General features: G+C 34.4%; 1 long non-coding RNA gene across 1 annotated transcript; it reads right to left on the minus strand.

The window, feature by feature from the left end:
• Positions 1-16,111: 16,111 nt before the first annotated feature.
• LOC113310141 lies at positions 16,112-19,327 on the minus strand. Its single transcript, XR_003340948.1, has 2 exons — positions 18,991-19,327; positions 16,112-16,304 (listed from the first exon to the last, which is right to left on the minus strand). It is a non-coding gene; the product is annotated as an uncharacterized LOC113310141 (long non-coding RNA).
• Between the last annotated feature and the right edge of the window lie 479 nt (positions 19,328-19,806).

The following is a 19,806-nucleotide window of genomic DNA, read 5'->3' on the forward strand; positions in this document are numbered from 1 at the left end:
ACTTACATAATCCTTTGGATATTATAGGATTGTATATCATTGCCTTGGGTACTAACATGTTTAGGACAGGTTGTATCTTGAAAATGCATAAGATTCCTCTCAGACTTTTTTACTATATGAACCATGGCTATTGTGTTCTTGAAAAATCTGGAATCTTAAATATATTTTGGATGTCCTATCAAAGTATATAATATGTACATTTTCAGATCTAAGACTGTCAATGTATCGCTACCTAGGATACGATTTTGGAAACCGTGTAACCTTAGAAGGAACGAATTTTCAGTTAATAATTCTATTAACAATGGATTGCTTCATACACGTCATAATTGTTTTAATGAAGCAAGTGATCTTTTGAAATATTACAGAATTTATGATTCTAATGGTATTTTTAACAAATATCATAGTATGTTCAAATTTATCTCTGTATACTCTATGAGATAATTCTTGAGTGAATTCCAAATGATGTTATCAAATTCTGGTAATAAGTGAGTAAACAAATTTTTGGACAAAAACATAGAATCAGTCGAGATAAAGATCCAGACCATGAAAAACCGGTTTTCCAAAAGAAAGACCTAGATATAAAATCGGAATTGTCTTCCCACAAGCCCCGGTTTCCGATTTTGGTAGAATTTCCTAAAGCTAGTTATTTCCGGTTTTTGATATCTATTCTTCTTATAAAAGATAAACTCTTGCTATGTTTACAAACATATTGGGGAAGATTGATCAAAACCGTAACTAGAGTTTTTCATATTTTTGCAAATATGAAAAAGAGGAAATCAAGAGAAGAAAATTCTGAAACAAATAAACTGGATTTAAATCCATTCATTCCTCCTGGAGATATCGAAAAAATCAAGTATCCTCACTTGATCAAAGGAAAACATGATCTTACAAATTTTGTAGATAACACGTGCTTTGAAAGATACCAAGCCTTGAAGGGAGTGGAGTAAGCTTCACTGAAGAAAAGAGATTCGATCCAGACGTTTCAGAAACCAAGTATGTGAAGTTTGTTCAAGACTGAATCTGGGGCAATATGTTCGAATTTGAAGAATATTCACCAGATATAGTAAGAATTTTTTATGCTAATATTCATAATATTGATCATGAAAAACTTACTTTTAGCACTTTGGTTGGAAGCACTTTTCATCATGTCGACAGAAAAATGATATCAAAGATCATCAATTACAAAGTGAAGGGAAATCATATGATTACCGGTTCTGAAATTGAGCACGATAACATTTCAAAACTTATCACTGGAAAAACTGTTGAATGGAAAAAAGGAAAGATGATAACCAAAGAAGTACCCTTCTTCTTAAGGGTTTTTGGTAAGCTTGCTATAACAACTTTTTTTGCTAGTACAAAAGATTCATCACTATGAGATAAGGAATTTGCTGAGCTTGTATACTTTCTTCTAGAAGGGGAAAAACAAATTGACGTATTTGGAATAATCATCGATCAAATGATTAAGATCATCGAATCTATCAATACCACATCATTCCATAGAAATCTTGGATATCCTTGTCTCATCACCAGCTTGTGTGAACACACAATGAGGAATAATTTCAAAGATGAGAAAGTCACCAAAACTGTCTCTCAAAAAATTATCAATCAAATGAGCAACGCTAGAATAGGAAAGGGAACTAGTATCTCAAATGATGAAATCTATAGCAATGGAGATCTCTTGTTTCATATTTTACGTCTTGGAAGACAGTTAGACTGTATTCATAAGCAGTTAGCATTTGCCTCTCGTAATGATCCGGAAACTCTTAAAGGAATTCTAGAGATCAATAATGAGTTTCTGAGAGGTGAACAAGACCAAGACTCTGAAGAAGAATCTAAAGAGAAAACAAATGAAGATTAATAGACATCAGTTTTTGATTATTTCAATAAAGTCTATTTTAAATAAAACTATCTATTATTTATGAATAAAATTATTAGTTTATAATTTTTCTTGTGATAGATTTTCGATTACATAGCATGTGCTTGAATGCTTTATATTATTGCTATGTATGTTTATGGGATGTTTGATTTTAGTTTTGATAACCTTGATATCGATCTCATATTGTGTGAACCCTTATGGTTTGGGTGACTTTTTGGTTTAGCAGGATTAAGTTCTAGCCCATGTTGGTAGGATTTATCAAAGGATCATAAGGGGTTCCGATTGAAACTAATATGTGAAAAGTCACAATATGTTGAATCTTCTGGTTTACCATAAAAGCATATGTGTTTCGGGGTTTCAACTTTTGCATCGCATTAGTTAAAACCGGTTTTCAACCTTTCTCTGGTAAAGGTTGGTCCTTGTTGTTGTTCTTTTATTTTGGAGAGAGGATGACAACACAACGGGGGAGAGTTCTAATGTGAACTTGCGCTTAATGACATATCTTTTGGGGGTGAAGAGGATGAGGAATTTGAGGTAACGAATTTGTTAGTTAATCGTTTTCCTGTATAAGAAAAACCTAATTTTATTGCATATATTTATTGCTTTTGCTTAACAAAATTTCGATACAATTGATGTTTATTACATTATTTGTGTATGGATTGTGTGTGATTCAATTGTTTCTGGTTAAGAAAAACTATTGCTATCTTGCTTTATTGTTTGGTATCAATTGTTTAGGCTTATGAAATTACGGTGCAATTGCGGTACTATAATATCTATGTTTGTTTCAATTGCTTCCGGTTGAGGTAAATAATTATGCAAGTTGATTTATTCGGTTTGTATGAGTTGTTTATGGCTTAACAAAAAGGGTTTTCGGGATCAACTGTTTAGTCCAATTGGATTCCGGAAAAGAGAAACTAAGTTATTTCTGATCTTAGTTAGACTTATGAAAATGGAGGTTTCGTTTATTCAAGTCTAATTGAATGCCTTAACAAGAAATGCTAGTTAACTAACCTAGTACTTGTATTGTTTAAAGGTGAAAGGTCTAAGTTATTATTTGAATAATTAGAACCCGATGATAAAAATAGATTTAATTCTGATCTTTATTTTGGTCTTATCGAATAAGAGATTGTATTTGTGCAATCGGTTTAGCAAATGAACTAAGGTGCTTAGTCGATTTTGATTTTCTAAAATATTAGGGAAAATTGCTTCGAGCAAATTGTTTCCTTGGTAACATATCAAAACAAAATTACTTTGTAGTTTCGGTTTTGATATTGGTTATCTAAAATGGTGTGTGGAACTCTCGTGCTTAACTCTTATAGGTTGCAAATCTTTTGAGATTTGTAAGATCCTTTCGGTTTGTCCTTTATTTGCTCGTACCTTTGTCATTTTGTGACAAAAAGAGGGAGAAATATATGGAGTAACCAAGTGATTTGATATTGATTTGGTATCATTAAGGGAAAGGACAATGGTGCTTAAACGTTATATCTAACGAAAGAGTAAAGCATATACTAAGGGGGAGTAACATATCATATTGATACTTGTAGTTATATGGACTACAAAGGGAATAACAAATATGTGCGGATTCTGCCTATCTTACCTTTAGGGGGAGTATTAGCTTTGCTATTATAATGTCAACATCGGCATTTATGGATAGAATGCATACATGTTATTGTGTTGTTGAAACTTGGAATCAAGCGTATGTGTAATGAATTCTTGTAATTTGTTTATCCATATGATGTAAGAGTTTTGTCACTAGATCTTGTAATTAGGCGAAATCTCTTACGACCGCTCATTTTAAAGACTTCTTTGGGATTGGGAAGCTCTACGAGTATCGTTGGTGGGAAACTAGATAATTGCAGTTTATTATTAGTTTTCGATTGATTTGATTGACTAACGGTTTTTGAACTTTGATTGCACCTAGTTTGTTTATGCTTGAGAATATTCTCTTCTGATATAAGATTCACTCAAAGTAGATCGAAGTTTCGACGGGGATCTTTAGACTGTTTGTAGATCTAAAGACGTCTTGTGATAATCCATTGTTAACAGACTTTGTTCTGTGTGTGATTGATCACAAGAGATTCAAGTTGATTGTGTGCAGGTGTTTATTGAAGATCTAAGAAGATTTGAAGACAAATAAGATTGCTTGTTTGAGTTCATAATCTTTGGTGTGCAGAAAACTTGATCGGCTGGGGATCCAACTATAATCAGTTTATCTTTGTGATAATATTGATTGATTAGTTGAGTAGATCGACATCTATATATTGTCTTTGTGAATAAGAAGTATTGATTGCAAAATCTAGACAATTACTTTGGTAGTTGTATTGAGATAGATCTAAGAACCTGACAAATGAGTTTATTGGGATAAACGGAAGAGCCTTTTGTCAAAATCATATCACTTGTTTGAAAAGAGTTGTTACCGGACAGATTTGTTGTTCCTTTACTGTTTGGAATACGAACCAAAGGAATTGTTCCAAGTGCGTGACTTATTACAAGTTGGAGGCGCAGGGATACAAACGGAACTAGGTGAACTATAGGTTTAGTTGCTTGGTCTCAACTATACGAAGTTGGTTTAGATTTTATATAGCGGCTTAATCCTGAGAGTATTCAATTCTGGACAAGGTCCCGGGTTTTTTATGCATTTGCGGTTTCCTCGTTAACAAAATCTTGTTGTGTCTTTTACTTTTCTATTTCTGCAATTATAATTGTTTTTATTATAATTAGAAGTAAATACACAAACGTTAATTCCTAATTACTTGATAGCAATCCTATTGTGTTTGGTTAAGTCTGAACCATTATCAAGTAATCATACTTCGTTGTTGTATTGTCTCGATCTTGTATCCATAGTAAATCACACAAGTTATCTTGTTGTCGTATTGTCTCGAACTCGTATCCATAGACGATCACACGAAGTGTGGACCAATTAGTTGTATTATCTCGACTCAGTCCATAGACAATTACTTTCGGAGAAAGGACTTATAGGTGGAAAAGTTTTAGATTGAGGTATATTTGGGTACCCTCGTCTTTTCAGAAGCAATCTAGGATTTGCATCAAGTTCGAACTCATGAAGGTCCCCTTCCTTTAACAGATGCATACGGGAAAGGTTCAGAGAGAGAAAATATCAACCCTGAAGAAAATCATCCAGCAAAGGCCCCTAGAGAAATATCTTTCTTCATGTTCAGCTGCTTCACTTTGGCCCCTGCATCTCGAGCCGCCTGCTTAGCATGTTCCAGCTCTTCATCTACCATAAGCAACTCATATTAAAAACCTCTATGAACTCAATTCACCCAAACGTACCCTGACAAAATCGAGCCACTATCGCAACCACCTCATATTGATCCCAGGTTTACAATATCATCATAAGTAAGACCGTTCGGAGGTATCATTCTCATGATATTATATCCATCAACAAGTGTCTCATCTGAAGTCAAGACATGGGTCCCGTCGAATCAACCTCATGCCGGTCAGTTGTATCTGCACCCTGAGTCTCTTTCTGAAAGTCCTCTGATATTGTCGAAGCTCGCCTCGTCTCCATACTACCAAGGGAGAACTCATTCTAACCATGAATATTACTCTACAAACAAATATAAGATCAGAGAAGGCTGAAAAGTTCAAATTACATGAGTTAAAATCAAGGGAGCAACAACACACGATTATGGTTTGCTCTAGTCCAATCCCTTAAAGTTTTGTCTCATCCAATCCCTTCAATCCTTGTCCTCTCCTAATCCCTTCAAGCCTAACCTCATGCCTAGAGTCTTATCCTTATCAAGGAATCCATCTCACATTTCATGGGATGCTCACATATTTGTTTGGTCCACATTTTCCATGAAGAATCAAGAGAAGAAATGATTTTTTCGTAACTAAGGATGTTAGTATCAGTTCAAAAAAAATAAATCAATCACTTGATTTAATTTCATTAATACTCCAATAGTTGATATCATTACTGGAATGTTTGTAAGCGAGTCTCGAGGTTAGTGGTTCGTTTCTAATTAATTAAGACATGTGCCGACGATTTTATTTTTTTGTTACCAAAAAGACCATTATACCTTGCAACAGGTGCACTTGCATTGGAAACTACCAATGCCTCTAGAGTATTGATCAATTTGGAGGTATGAGTCAATGAATTCAAGAAGAAGTAAGTGCCCAGAACAAAAAGGAGTACCATATCTTTTTTTGACTGCTAAAACCACGACATAAATTTACACAGGATCAAATTTGGGGACAACGGAGTCACAATGACCGACACACCATTACCGGATGATCCCTGTGAAAATAAGAAGACTATTCAGGAAGCAACTTAGTTTAATTTAGAATGTAATGATGATAACGATGAGAGAGCAACAAATGAGATGTCCTTTTTCTCTACCAAACATATTTTAATATATTTAGAGAATGAAACATAAAATAAATTCTCAAATTGGGTCAATTCCATGAATGATTAAATTGCTGGTAATTTACTTTGAAAGTATAGTATGACAATCTTTTACTTACAGAAGACATGTAATAGAGTGTAAGAGCTACAATAAACAGTATTTTTTAGCATTTAAGATTCTAATGCGTTGTTACTTGTTTTTCTAATCATCTAATTTAGTATATGTAACCAATTTGATTTCTTACAAATTTTCCGAGTAGTTGCACGTTGATAAATTCTCTTGAAACTGTATCAAGTTTCTAATGTTTAATGAAGCTTCTAGAATTCATTCGTGTATCTACTAATAGCGATAACAATGTAAAACAATGTACATGTTTGGATTACATGATCATAAGAATCCATAAAATCGTTCACTAACTGACACAGAAAAATGAGATGTTCATCCCCATTTCCAGTTGTCATATTTTTACTAAACCAGTAACTACACACATTCACAAAATCACCAAAAACATAATCTATGTCACCACTTTCATCCACCCACATCGATCAACGACATCATGAGAAACATGATCAACAATATGATCTGATTCTCTCTTCCTTGAACCAAAAAGATAAAATTGAATCTAGTGAAAGCGAGTGCACTACTTAGATTCATATAAAAATTCAACTCACGAATAGTGAAAAATCAAGGTATCCTTAAAATGTTTATATATAACCCATCTCAACTTTTTATCTTTACATGTTCCCTTTTGTTTATTCAAAATTTTCAGTCATTTATTAATTTCTAGAATTGAATCTAGTGATTATCAAGTAAATATTACATTCAAATAAAAATTCAATTCAAGAATAATGAAAAATCAAGGTATCCCAAAATTTATCCGAATAACAGATTTGATTATTTGAAACCAAGCTTAAACTCTCACCTTTCCATGTTTCTTTTTACGTGTGGATAAGAAAAAGCTCATTAATATTGCAAAAGTGTGTAGAATTTTAGCTAAGAATTGAAAATCACCATAATCAATTATCCAATCATGTATTAGTTTCTAAAATATATTTGACGAACATTTAAGAAAATGTCGTAATATAAATATAAATATTATTTCAGCAAGCAATCATAGATAGTTTAAGGTATTAACAAATCATTATATCTATCAAAATTATACCTCCAGTTACGTCTACATTAATTAATCCAAAATTATAATGCAACCATTACCGCGTGTTGCCTCTTTATTACATGGTCAAGGACCTAGGATAAATGCAACCTTACACTTCCCACATATTAGGAGAAATTTTCCAATCAGAACAATGTTGGATTCCTTAACAGCCAATTATGCCATATGTGTATCCACCAACAATACAATTACTTGTTATGTGATGTAATTCTTGATACTTGGTACATATTAGTATATCATAGAGATCGACTTCCCGCGTCTTGATATTTTCTCTTAAACATCATATAAATATTGCGTTATGCTTGACTTATCATAACTATAACTGGATGCGGAACAGTCATTAACATGTGACAATAGAAGGAAACATCCACATTATTGTGGAAATTAAGCATTCATGACAATTTCAGTTGTAATGAGTAACATATATCTTGTTTATTTTATGTCAATTACAGATTGTTGTTCTTTTTCATCATCATGACGGTGATCAATTAGATATCGAGTTTCATCCAAAACCATAATATCGTCACGTAATTTCAGATATTCTTTAATATATTTTTCCCTCTCATATAGGGAGGTTTGGTTTCCTCCGACCACATGGATCATGTGCCATACGTTTTTCTAGTGTTTAAAAAATAAATGTATCAGTCTTTTCATTTATAAGTTTGGCCCAAACAAAATTGTGAAGTTGTTCCACCATTCAGATTATTTAAAATTATTCAAGATTTTTTAAAAACAAGAAGCCAGATGTTGGTTTCAACATTTTTGGAATCTAATCATGCACACAAATCCAATACAACAATTTTATTATAGAAATCTTTCCTTGATTTCTTTCATTAAACGATCTTTTTCCAACTCGAAAACAGATTATTGAATCAGGACAATATATGGAATATATATGGTATATCGAAGCTCATCTTTTATTTCTGGTTGATATGGATTCGTGTTGATCATCAGAAAGATTTTATGGTTGATTATTAAAGTTTGTAATGACCATAAAATCATGATAGATCTTAAACTTATGTTACCAAAAATTCCGAAAAAAATTTGTGTACTCCAAAAATAGGAAAATACTCATTTGCGTGTCGAGAAAACAGGAAACGATAAATTTTAATCTACACTATATTGTTTGTTATCTTTATAAAAATCATGAGTTACAAATAATTTCAATTTTAATTTATAAAAAAATTAATAATATAGGTGAGTACGACTGTGGTTGCTACATTTAATGAAATTAAGTTAGAAATCTAAAGCCATGATTTATGAAAAAAATAAAATCAGATCTTTGAGTTGCATTTCACATTCTCTTTGTAATCTCTTATTCTCATCAATACCTCTAAGATCCATATCTCGCACCCAATTTAATGAAAAACTGTCGCTCAAATGCGTAATTAATATCAACTACCTTGTTAGCTTTCTAACATCATTGTTGGTCCGAAATTTTTATATAAAAGAATGGCTCTATACTTGTATAATTGAATTCTATTTTTCACTCTAAATATTTTCGTTCATATACTCCCTTGCATGTACCTTCTCGGCTTGTAGCTAGGTTACCAACACTTTTCATGTAATATTACTCTTTTCCCTATTTTCAATAAAAGCCCTCAGAGGTACGTTTCATAATAATAATAATAATAATCCTAGCTCTCTTTCAACCCTCTGCATATTATGCTTATACCCTTAATCTTATAAATTAAGCATCTTCATTTTCTAGTCCAATTTCTTGAGTACTTTTTTCTCTTTTTTCTTTTTTGCAAAACCATGGACGGAACACTATATTTGTTTGTGTTATTTACGTTGTGAAAATGCTACTACTGGAAAATAAAATGGGAATTTAAGAGTTCTTTTTTTTTGCATTTTCATTTCTTTTAGTGTATATTTATAATATTGTATTTTTTATGGAGTTTTATGGAGCTATGAACACTTTGGTTGCATTCTCATTCCACTTGTGCGATCTGTTCTCCTCATATGTTTATGTTACTTCAGTGGAATTAAATATTTTGTCGCTAGATTGGCTACAATATTTATGTAATCACACCCTGCTTATAATCCATATAATTATTGAAATCTAATATCTATTTCTTTCTTCTTTTTCTCTTAATTAGATGTCAGATCGTATAACCTAATTTTTTTAATATTTCAAATGGATGGTCGTGGAGAAAATTTAAAGGCAGATGTAGTGCCCACATTAAAATTAGTGTGTTAGTTTGTCATGTTTATAATAGTCGGGAGAATATTTAGTTTTTCGCGTCACAGCAGAACGGTCTCAATATTTAGTTGGACGTGTCATATTATAGTGTGTTAGTTAGTCGGGTCACAGTAGTGTGTTTAATTAGTTGGATCATAGTAGTCGGATAGGGCCGGGTCCTACGTCCTCGGTGGTGGAGAAAATTTAAAGACATATGTAGTGCCCACATTAAAATTAGTGTCTTAGTTGGTCATGTCTATAATAGTCGGGAGCATATTTAGTTAATCGGGTCATAACAGAACGGTCCCAATATTTAATTGGTCGTGTCATATTATAGTGTGTTAGTTAGTCGTGTCATATTATATTGCGGCCTACTGCCGGGCTCAACCTTTTAGTAATAACCAAAAAAAACTTTATTAGGTGTTTCATCTAACAACTCATATGCTTCCATGCAAAAAAATAAATAAAATAAACTCAACCTTTTTAGAGTTTTTCTTATTAATTGTTCATTTGTTTGGTCGGTCAATTAGTATCTTCCCACGCAATTTTAATCTGGGATCATAGCAGAACGGTCTCAATATTTAGTTGTCGTGTCATATTATAGTATGCTAGTTAGTCGGGTCACAATAGCGTGTTTAATTAGTTGGATCATAATAGCGGATAAGGTCGGGATCCAAGGCCCCGACAGACAGTGGAAAAAATTTAAAGGCAGATATAGTGCCCACATATTTAGTTGGTCGTATCATATTATAGTGTGTTAGTTAGTCGGGTCACAGTAGCGTGTTTAACTAGTTGGATCATAATAGCCGGATAGGGCCTGGGTCGTGGAGAAAATTTAAAGGAGGATATAGTGCCCACATTAAAATTAGTGTTAGTCGGTCCTGTTTATAATAGTCAGGAGCATATTTAGTTAGTCGGGTCATACCAGAACGGTCCCAATATTTAATTGGTCGTGTCGTATTATAATGTGTTAGTTAGTCAGGTCAAATTAGCCTATAGATTAGCGGGGCTTGCGGGGATCAAATTAGCCGGGGCTGTTAGAAAATCTAATGTTAAACTTAATTTCTAAATTCAAATTAACCAACCATGATTAGGTTGAAATATATGCACCGAGACTATAAATTTGCGAGACCTGTGCCCCGGTGTTTTGCATAGTCGTGGCCCCTAAAATTCATTTCAAAATTAATATTTAGGTTTCCTTAAAATTCATTTCAAAATTAATATTTAGGCTTCCTTAAAATTCATTTCAAAATTAATATTTAGCTTTAGGGTTAGTCATTTTTGATTAGGAAACTAAATAAATTAGATTGAAAAATCCCTCTCTATTAGGAAATTTAGTCACGACAAATCAAGATTAGCCCCACCCGATCGAGTCAAATTAGCCGTTTTGTTGGTCCAGTCAAATTAACCGGGGCCCGTGGCTCCTCAAGTTTTTTTTTAGAAATTCGCCGATCTACTCTTTCGATATTTTTGTTGGTCCAACCAAATTAACGGGGACCAATACCTGGTACTATTTGAAAAGTAAACTTTGTCAGTTGTTTAGGCTTTACCTTCACCGCAACATCAGTTTAGGTTGATTTCTCGGCAAGCTTTCACCTAAATTACACAACAAAATTTATATCCAAATCCATTTATAATTCGAACTCTTGTGTCTAATCCAGTGTAAATCCATTAGCATGGTGAATTGATGTCATATAATCCATTATCCATCAACTGATTTCTCGCCTAAACACTGACCCAAATCAGCAAATAACTACCGGATCTTCAGTCCTATCTCCATTTCAAATTCTTTTCCTAACTCTTAGTAAATAGCCACGAGCCCATGGCAGCCACACGCTGGAACTAAGCGCGTCTTTCAGCTGGTGTTCTTGTTGTTCTCTTTATGGCTCAATTGGCTCAATTTCTTGCTCTGAATCGATTTCCCAACAAAGAATTCTGAAAGCTCGATATCTCATTCATCAATCACCTAAAAAGAAGGTAGCAAGATCACATCTCTTCCATATTTTCTCGGCCAAAGAATAACCCAGAATTCTTAAAACTCGTGTTACTTGTTCCATGCTTGTCTTAACCTCTGAAATTTTTTCCTAATTCTTCTCACATACCACCAAAACCGATTGCATCCAACAACAACAACAAACCAAATTATGAGTTTTGCATGAAAGAGAAGTACCATTGGGAACCCAAGAGGAAGGAAATTTATAGCTCTCGAATTATATCTGCTGTTTTTAATGGTAAACAGATGCCATTATTCGAAAGAATGTTAACTAAAGCAACAGAAAAGAAGAGTATCTATTTGATTTCTAACTCTATATATTCCCATGAAGACAGGCTCAATCAAAAAAAATATCAATACGTACCTCATAATGGTAAACCGATAAGGAAATCTTCCTCGAAAAAATCTATAATACGTGAATCAATCAAAAAATCCAACACAGAAGAGATGTCGCAAAGTCTACTACATCTTTTTGGTATCAGAATTCTTACACAATTAGTGTCAGCGTTGGGAAACCAATTATTAACGGGACGGTAACAATATCCCAAGTAGCTTTGATTGTTAGATACTAAGATGCAGTCCAGGTAGTACTATATGCCGTCCAATTGGATTCCTCTGCCAGATAACTCATTGAAATTCTGATAAAAAATTACTCGAACATAAGATGATATAAAACAATGTCGTGGATTCTCAAGGTCTTCAGCTTCAGGATACTGGATACTCAATCTGCAATCACCAAAAATAAGTTTGATAAGTTTTGATGCAACAACAATATGTAGGGGACTGTCATCAATCAATCAAAAATCCAATATGCACCTACAGATTAATCTTTTTGGAAAGAAATACGGTACTATAAATAATCATAAAAATCTAATATCAATATCAGATATCAGGAAAATATAGCTCGCCCAACTTCCGATCCGTTCCGTACACTCTTAATGTTTCATGTTGGTAAATTATATTGGGTTAGTTGTTATACATCTAATATCTCACTGCTTCCAAAAGCAGCGTAGATTAATAAGACGTATAAACACTAACCCGATCCGGTTAACAACCATGTCTTCCTCTACATACTATGTAAAGTATCACCCTTGTGAGATTGTATTTCATCTTCTTATGGACCCATTGCAATCCAAAGCAAATTTGTTAGTACCTGCAGTAAAAGAGCAAAAATGTAAGAATACAACGTGACAGAACATGACTTTAAGGTATGCTATTACAGGTTGCCAAATCTAAGCCAGGAAGAATATGCCATATCAAAGATTTTTTTTTTCTTTTTTTTTTAATTGAATGTTCTATTGGATATAAGTTGTACATGTAATTTTCTTCCTTTGGGTTCCAATCTGAGAAACTTAGCACTACTGTTGTGAGCTTCATCATCAATCTGGTAGTGTACTATTCAATAATCATAATGCAATAAGAATTATTAAGAGAAATATCTAACACCTGTTGTGTCTTACAGAAAGACTCATCAGGCTTTACCAACCATCTGATTTCTTCTTGTTCTGCATATGCTTCTATTCAACCAAATCGTAGTATTGTTATTACCTTTTCTTTTTGAACTTGCTCACATATGAAATCAGAAACATCCAAAAAAAAGTTGCTTCATTAAATTACATATGCCTGTGAAACATAAGCATAACAATAAGTAAAATATCCATAATTAAGAAAACACGCTACTGAAATAGGAAACTCTGCATAAGTTACAACACGTCTGCATCATCTCACGGAACAGTCCTAAAACTTTAAAGTAGTGACCAAAAGATGGCACGGCGACATCGGGCTTGCAATCGTTGTAATCCCAGAACTACTGATTTCATACTTCATTTTGAAGCATACCACTTACAATAGTTATGCATCATAGAACCTTTAATACACGCAGCTTAATCATACTTCTATTTCTAGATAAACATCTGCTAACTTGAAAGATTTTGCACTTTATTGTATCGGAGATGAAGGGAGGCGGTGTGTATGCTGGATGAATCTCTTCCGTATTCTTTTGTCATTGAATGTTGAGTGGTGCATCCTCATACCTACATAAGTAAAAAATCAATTCATCTCCATGAACTTTTTCCAGGTCATAGAAAGTCTGTAAAATCATAATTAAGGATAACCCTAACACACTAATTTTCAATAGAGATGAGATCACCACATAACGAATCAAACCTGATTAAACATCCGTTGCTCGAAGTCTCTCCTTGCCTACAAAAATAACAACAAAAATCAAAAACACAGATAACATAGATCAAAGAAAAAAGAGATTACCACAGTTACAGAAACAACCATTGTCCGGTTAACTTATCTTCGACAACAAAATCAAAACAAAAATTCAACAAACAAATATGTTAGGATACCGTAAATACGTTGCAGTCTCCTTCCTAAACTACTGTCTTCCTATATTTAGTATCTGCTGGTTATTTCCTTATTAAGTTTGGTTTCTTTATTTAGCTAGAACTCTGCACTATATATACTGATGTTGTAGAACTAAGTTGGTATTCAGTTCAATCAATATAATTTAAGCTTGCTTAACTAGGTGGCTAATCCCCGATTCAAAGGATTTCTATCGTTGTTTTCTATCGTGTGGGTGTACAACCCTAACATCTGGTCAGTACCCTACCATACAATTGGTAGGGTACTGACCCAAAACTCGTCATAAGCTCATGGGTAGAACTCAACTCGAAAACTGGTTGACTAGAAGAGGGAACTCATTGACTTATAAACTATCAATTAAGCCCCATCTAACCAATCTTGGACTAGGATCCTAACATCCCACCACGTTTCCAGACCCAACGTCCTCGTTGGCCCACTCTATCGACACTGACCCGAAGGTAGTCCTTTCTCTTATGGCGGCTTCACTCCCCTATCAGTATAGGTGCCCCAACACTTTAATCTATCCTATAGGTCACCCCTTCCGTAGAGCGGACATGGGTCGTGGTGGTTGGCTCTGATACCAATTGGTAGGGCACTGACCCTAACATCTAACCAGTGTGGTGGTTGGCTCTGATACCATGGGTAGAACTCAACTCGAAAACCGGTTGACTAGAAGAGGGAACCCATTGACTTATAAACTACCAATTAAGCCGCATCTAACCAATGTGGGACTAGGATCCCAACAAAATATGGAAAACAAAATTCCAGGGACTTTCCGAAATTGATCCTCAGATTCTACGCTAAGATCCAAACAAAACAGATACAAAATCACTGCGTAGTTTAATCACGCAATAGAGAAGGGATCAGGGTGTACCTTGGCAATATTACCATAGAAGAACTTGGGTTTTTAGTATTAGAGACTTCAATCCGGTTCTTCCTGTGTGAATCGATGATGGTGAGATTAGTTACTCCATCAATAATAACCTCGTGGTTTCTGTATAGTAGAGACCATCTATGGATTCGACGTCCTCAGACAGTTAAAGCGTCACCTATCCCCAACCTATCGTTCCTGGCCGTCCAAGTCAAACACAATCCGGACGATCCCGACCGCGGGATGACAATTTTCGGTAAATCCTGTCCACTGATTGACTCTTTGATCAAGGATACAAAACACACCTTTTCTTATTACATTGACTAGGTATCATCGGAACCTTACGACCCCGGCTCAACCTCTCCTTTTAGTCTCAAGTCTCAACAATTAAAAAAAACTACATCTTAGTTATTGTATTCAAATATTTTAAAATTCCTACAACTTGGTTTCTGTATTTAAATATTTTAAAAATCCTACACCTTGGTCAATTATAAAATAAAGACCATATACTGTATTTTTTTTGCAGGATATAGATAGCTTATATCATTTCAGGGTACTCATACTTCTATAACATCAGTACTAATAGAATCAGCCAATATTTAGGGACATAGTTCCATCAAAAATGTATTTTGAAAAAATATCGATCACTTGATTTAAGTGTGATATTTATGTAATACTTATTCTGTAACAATTTTGTAACATTTATTTGTAACAATTTTAAAATAACAACAACAACTTTAGATCCGATGGCCGAATTTTGTTGGTAATCAACGATCAAGATTAAAATTAAAAGTATATGTGACGGTTTTTTTGTCATTTTCACGCCGGAAATACCGTCAATCGGTTCGAGTTGTGATCATTTTGACCGCGGCTAACCATAGTCGTGGTTGATGACTATCATATTGTCGATCCAATTTCGTGGGAAGAGAAAGCTAATGGGCGTTCAATTTTTGCGATTGAAAAAAACAACAACGTTACAAACAGACTACATTTTGGCTCCCATATTGAACACTAAAGGGACTCCGTTGGGTCGTCCCAATTAAAATATATTAATCATCATTACATGACGTAGTGTAAGGTCAAGTATGTAGGATGACACTAATTTATTTTTTCTGGCAAAACCCCTTTCCTGCCTTCATTTGGTATCCCTTAGGCTAGGTATCTGAGGACCTTTGTGACGCCCCAAGTACTGAACATGCTTAGCTAATAGGATTACAACCTAATTGAAGCATAAAAGTCTAGATTAACAATCCTACGAGTCTCAACTACATAAGCTAAACCCAAAAGCAATCCCATACACTCTGATATAGGATAGATGAAGATCTTTCATGTGATACGAATATAACCATGTGTTGTTTACAGAGAAAGAATACATATATAAAACATATATAAATATCTTCACTTCGCTGAAAACTTTACGTTACAGAAACGAATATCTTCACTGCGCCTTTTCTTCTGAATACTGAAACTGAAGTGGGAACGAATGAGCACATCATCCCAAAAAGGGTGCTCAATGAAAACATGTAACTCTCAAGTAATCACTAACATGCTTCAAAGTTCTAAAAGAATATATACTGAAAGAAACAAGAAGAAACTAATCATACATCTATTTATGCATCATGAATCAAGTGTCACTCTAACCTCGCCAAACTCATTGGAGAAGACGACGCGAGAGCAACTCTAATCAATAATAATAACATCGTCCACACAGAATGCCCATACAAACCATGATCCAGTATATTACCATTAAAATCAGAAAGTTAGACAAACAAGTATAATATGCACACGAGTGATTTCCCCAAAATAAAATAGTATATATAATAACGAAACGGGGAAGAAGCCGCCCTACTAGGCAATATTATAACGGGGAAGAAGCCGCCCTACTATATTTTATTTATATACTATCGAAACGAGGAAGAAGCCGCCCTACTAATATATTGAAACGGGGAAGAAGCCGCCCTACTAAGTAATATTAAAACGGGGAAGAAGTCGTCATACTTAACTTAACAAAGAGCCGTATGGAATCACAGACACTCCTTGCGGGGAAATCATACAACACATATTACACGCACATCAAGGCACATACAAGCATTTACATAGACAGTAAAACACACAAACATACTAAAAGTAATAAAGACTCATCATGCTCGCAATAGAATGAATGTTTAATGATTACAAGAAGGTTACAGAGTTCCCACCTGATTTGATGACAAGCCATGCCTACCTCGAGAACCTCAATCCACTTGTTCATCCTTTGAATCAATCGTTGTTAATAAAGATTAACCGATAATCACGCACAAGCATTCTTAGGAATTAGCCAAAAGGCTCACACAAGGCTCATAACATAATCTCATACAATTCTCTAGTTATAGGCTAAGTGAACTATCTAATTGTTCTAAGCCCATTTATGGTTCTACACATCTTCATTATCTATATTTATCATGCAAAAGTTTACTAATCCAATTAGGTTGGTTTTATTGTCCATCAGATAGATCTTATGAATATCTACAACTTTGTAGAATAAGCCAAAAGCTAATTCAGACCATAAGGGTCCAAAATATCAAACTAAGAATACATGGTACTAATCCCAAGCCCATTAGGCCTGAACTTGTACGGCCCATTAATCCAAGGTCTGGTCCATCAGAGTCAACTGACGGTCTCTAACGGTCAGGGGTCAAACTAACAGTCAACGTCAATCCAAGGTCAAAGTCCAATTGACAAAATCGGTCAAGGACAGGTCAGTGAGTCAAATCGGGTCAAGTCTGGTTACTGAGTCAACTCAGTCAAAATACCGATTCAGGTCAATGAGTTAACTCAGTCATATGGTCTGCTTTAGGTAAGTCAGCTAGACTGACTGAGATGATTAACAGGCAAAAACACAAGGCCTGAGCATAAGCTCATTCCATAAACTAATGCATTAAAATGATGCATCACAACAATTACTTTCTACAAGTTTATAATTACTAATCTTCATGGACTGCAACTTCAAGTTCATTTCTAAACAACAACAATCCAGTAGTACAATTCTAGCCGAAACATCTTCTTAACTGAAATTCACACTAACTCTAACCCTATCCACTGAAATCACCTAACCCCACAACAACCTTAACTCTAAATTCGGCTGCGATGCCACTAACTCAGCCATCCTGGCAGATTCATATCTTCAGCAACACCCAAACATTTATCTACACCTCAGTTCTTCTAAAACAACAACAACACCAACTTTTATCTTCATTCATATTCTCCTCATCTGCAATTCAGCCTCAACAAATCAAACACTACTCCGACTGCAATTATCTCCATATCAACATCTTCTTAGCTTTATTCTCTGCAGCTCAACAACATCTTAAGTACTTCACATTATATCAAACCTTCCTTCAAAACATCTTAGCATCACAATCTTATTGACATCCACATAAACCAACCATACACATACACAAAACAGTCATCAGCTTGATAACCAACAGTATAAGTTCATTCTTTCTTGTCCACCACTGAAATCTCAAACATCTATGTACTTCCATTCCCTTACTCAGTCACCCAACCTCTAATATTGACAACCCTGCATCTTCAAGCCTTAATCTCTTCCATCTCAATTGCTATGAATGCAAAATCAACAACACCATCTACAATTCCAACTCAACCAGTTCAGCTGAATCCAATATTCTTCTATGTTCTGCACCAGCAATCAATTTAGTATCAACATCATCTCCATCTTCATCAGGTTCAATTCAATATCAACCTGTATTTCTATCAAACTGCCATCCCAACTCCACAACTACTTCTTGCCTTCAAAAACACTCATATCTCCACAAAACAACAACATAGCAAATCCAGTTCTTGGTCTAATTTTAAACTATATTCCAAACTTCATCTGTAACAACGATTAATCAGTAACTCTCTTCCATAATTACACCACCACCATATCAGCACCTCAACTATCTTTACAATCATCTAAAATACAACTCAGGAACCCTAATTCCTAATTTGTGGAAGAACATGGGAAAACCCTAATTCTTTATGAAATTAAAATTAAACCTCATACCATAAACTACGCCTCAATTAACAACACACCCATGAAATAATTAATCACAACAAACTCAATTCCATAAAGAAATAACAGATAAAGAACCCTAATTAAATTCTCGATTTACCTTTCCTGTGAAGTTGAAATCACCAATTCAATCAAAATCCCTCTCAGCAACACTTCCATAATCTTCATCATCTTCTTTAGATCTCAAAACCCATCTTAATCTCTCATTCATCTCAAAAACAGAACTCAAATTTGATTCAACAACATCACTCCTTATTCTCCCATGTCCAAACAACTTCAGAATCATCTCCCTCATCTTCGATTCATGTTACTAACAAGTTCCTAAGAACAACTCACACGAAAACAACTCAATTCCTATGAACTGAGCTCGACTGAGAAGGAAAGAAGAAGAACAGAAGATAAGAAGAAGGAAGAAATGAAAAAGAAGAAGAAAAGAGAAAGTGATTTTTCTCTTCGACACGCATAGGATACAACCAAATGGTTTTACTTCGACACGTATGAGCAGCCTCAGGTCGGTCTAAGGCAATACTACTATTTTGCCCTTCCTCCGATATCCAAATGACACGTTCGAGTAGTCCATTCCGCATAACTTTTCGAAACATATCCAATGGTTCTAGTTTCGTAATTAGATCGTTGTTAGATTAATTTATATTAATTAAGATCTATATTAACTAATCGATTTATTAGCGGTTAAATTATCTCTTGATCATCTCTAGACTGGTCAAATAGCGTTGACGAGCTTGAGAGTCCTTACAATCTTCTCCTAATAGAATTTTATGTACCAAAATTTCTTCAGTCGTTGGCAGGTTATAACACATTAAGTTTATCTGTGGATTTTTTATAATACATGATAACTTTCACATACTTCAAGGAAGGACTAACCTTCTTAGAATCTTATTATATATGCGTTGAAGTA

This window comes from Papaver somniferum, chromosome 1, assembly GCF_003573695.1.
Source record: "Papaver somniferum cultivar HN1 chromosome 1, ASM357369v1, whole genome shotgun sequence".
Lineage (NCBI taxonomy): Eukaryota > Viridiplantae > Streptophyta > Magnoliopsida > Ranunculales > Papaveraceae > Papaver > Papaver somniferum.